Source organism: Rutidosis leptorrhynchoides, chromosome 11 (assembly GCF_046630445.1).
Source record: "Rutidosis leptorrhynchoides isolate AG116_Rl617_1_P2 chromosome 11, CSIRO_AGI_Rlap_v1, whole genome shotgun sequence".
Lineage (NCBI taxonomy): Eukaryota > Viridiplantae > Streptophyta > Magnoliopsida > Asterales > Asteraceae > Rutidosis > Rutidosis leptorrhynchoides.
Genome location: NC_092343.1, coordinates 106,085,839 through 106,088,424, shown reverse-complemented (window position 1 = coordinate 106,088,424; position 2,586 = coordinate 106,085,839). Strand labels below are relative to the sequence as shown.

Here is a 2,586-nt window from a genome sequence, read left to right as displayed (position 1 = left end):
ATGAACATCTTCGTACCTTTAATAGGATCTGTACACTATTTAAAATTCGAGAAGTAGAGGATGAACAGGTATATCTCATGTTATTTTCCTGGACTTTAAAGGGAGAAGCTAAAGATTGGTTAGAATCGTTACCTGAAGGGGCGATTGATACATGGGACGTTTTAGTTGAAAAATTTCTTAAACAATTCTTTCCGGCATCTAAAGCCGTAAGACTTCAAGGAGAAATTGTTACGTTCGCACAGAAGCTAAATGAAACTCTATATGAAGCATGGACAAGATTTGGAAAGTTATTAAGAGGATGTCCGCAACATGGTTTAGATACTTGTCAAATAGTACAAATATTTTACCAAGGATGCGACATCACTACAAGAAAAGACATAGACATAGCAGCTGGTGGTTCCATTATGAAGAAAACAGAAACTGACGCTTATAAGATTATTGATAACACTACTTCCCACTCACATGAGTGGCACCAAGAAAAAGATATCGTTAGATCATCTAAAGCAGCTAGAGCCGATTCTAGCCATGACTTAGATTCCATTTCAGCAAAGATAGATGCTGTCAAGAGACGAATGGAAAAGATGACTAAAGATATTCACTCAATACGAATTAGTTGTGAGCAGTGTGGAGGACCACATTTAACAAAAGATTGTCTCAGTATTGAACTAACAATGGAACAAAGAGAGAATGTTTCATATATAAACCAAAGGCCTGGAAATAATTATCAACCGCCAAGACCAATCTACAATCAAAATCAGAATTATAACCGAAATTTTCCATACAACAACCAACAAGGTCCTAGCAATCAACAAGTATCCAATAATACTTACAATCAGCAAAGACCTAATTTTCAAAACAAACCACCACAAATCGATGATTAAAAGCCAAATTTAGAAGATATGATGTCAAAGCTAGTTGAATCTCAAACACAATTTTTCACATCTCAGAAACAAACCAATGAACAAAATGCTCAAGCATTTAGAAATCAACAAGCTTCTATTCAAAATTTGGAACAAGAAGTAAGTAACCTAGCAAGGTTGATAAGTGAAAGAAAACCGGGAAGTCTACCTAGTGATACAAATGCTAACCCCCGGAATGAAACAGCTAAAGCCATTACCACAAGAAGTGGTATTACACTTAAACCACCTGAAATACCTGTAATTTCTGATGACAATAATCCTACTCCACAAGAACCACAATCTGATCAAGATAATAAAAAAGAACCGGTAGTTGAAAAGGTTAATGAAAATAACACAGTTAAGGCTAAACCTTATGTTAAACCATACCAACCACCACTTCCTTACCCGAGTAAAATGAGAGACACTTGAAGCCGAGCAATCCAAATTCTTGGATATGTTTAAACAAATAAATGTAAATCTTCCTTTCATTGATGTAATTTTAGGAATGCCAAGATATGCTAAATTTCCGAAAGATCTAATCACAAATAGAAAGAAAATGGAAGAACTCTCGGCCGTTACTATGAATGCTAATTGTTCTGCAGTGCTGTTGAATAAGATACCAGAAAAATTATCTGATCCAGGAAGTTTCACAATTCCATGTTTTCTGGGTAGTCTTAGTTCAATAGAAGCATTGGCAGACTTAGGTGCTAGTATAAATTTAATGCCGTATTCATTATACACTAAACTAGACCTTGGAGAATTGAAACCAACACGAATAAGCATACAACTAGCCGATAGATCAGTAAAATATCCTAGAGGAATAATGGAAAACATGCTAGTTAAAGTTGGTACTTTAGTATTTCCAGTAGATTTTGTTATTCTGGACATGGAAGAAGATTCTCGAGTTCCTCTCATATTAGAAAGACCATTCTTAAACACTGCTAAAGCAATAATAGACGTGTTTGGTAAGAAACTGACCCTAAGTATGGAGGACGAGAGTGTTACCTTTTCTGTTGATAGAGCCATGCAACAACCGCAATCTGCAGATGATACATGTTATTATATTCAAACTATAGAATCACATGCAGAATTGTTAAAAGAATTTCCAGAATTACAAGGAACAGGAGAATGTTCTTTAGGAGAAGGAACTGAACCAATTGATGAAACTGAAATGTTAGCTACACTTATGGCTAATGGATATGAACCAACAACAAAAGAAATTCAAATGCTAAAAGAGGAAGACAGATATCGATATAAATCATCGATAGAAGAACCACCGACATTAGAGTTAAAGCCACTTCCAAACTATTTGGAATATGCTTATTTACATGGTGAATCTGAATTACCTGTAATAATATCGTCTTCTCTTACTGAAAATGAAAAATCTCAACTCATTTCTGTGCTAAAAGCTCATAAACCAGCTATTGCATGGAAAATTCATGATATTAAAGGAATAAGTCCTTCGTATTGTATACATAAAATCCTTATGGAAGAAGGTCATAAAACGTATGTGCAACGTCAACGAAGACTAAATCCGAATATGCAAGATGTTGTTAAGAAAGAAATTATTAAACTGCTTGATGCAGGTTTAATTTATCCAATTTCTGATAGTCCATGGGTAAGCCCAGTTCAATGCGTACCTAAGAAGGGTGGCATGATTGTCATCACAAATGAGAAACATGAGCTT

General features: G+C 35.0%; 1 non-coding gene across 1 annotated transcript; it reads right to left on the bottom strand.

Moving 5' to 3' along the window:
* Nucleotides 1-209: 209 nt before the first annotated feature.
* LOC139879190 (small nucleolar RNA R71) lies at nucleotides 210-316 on the bottom strand. Its single transcript, XR_011770043.1, has one exon. It is a non-coding gene; the product is annotated as a small nucleolar RNA R71 (small nucleolar RNA).
* Between the last annotated feature and the right edge of the window lie 2,270 nt (nucleotides 317-2,586).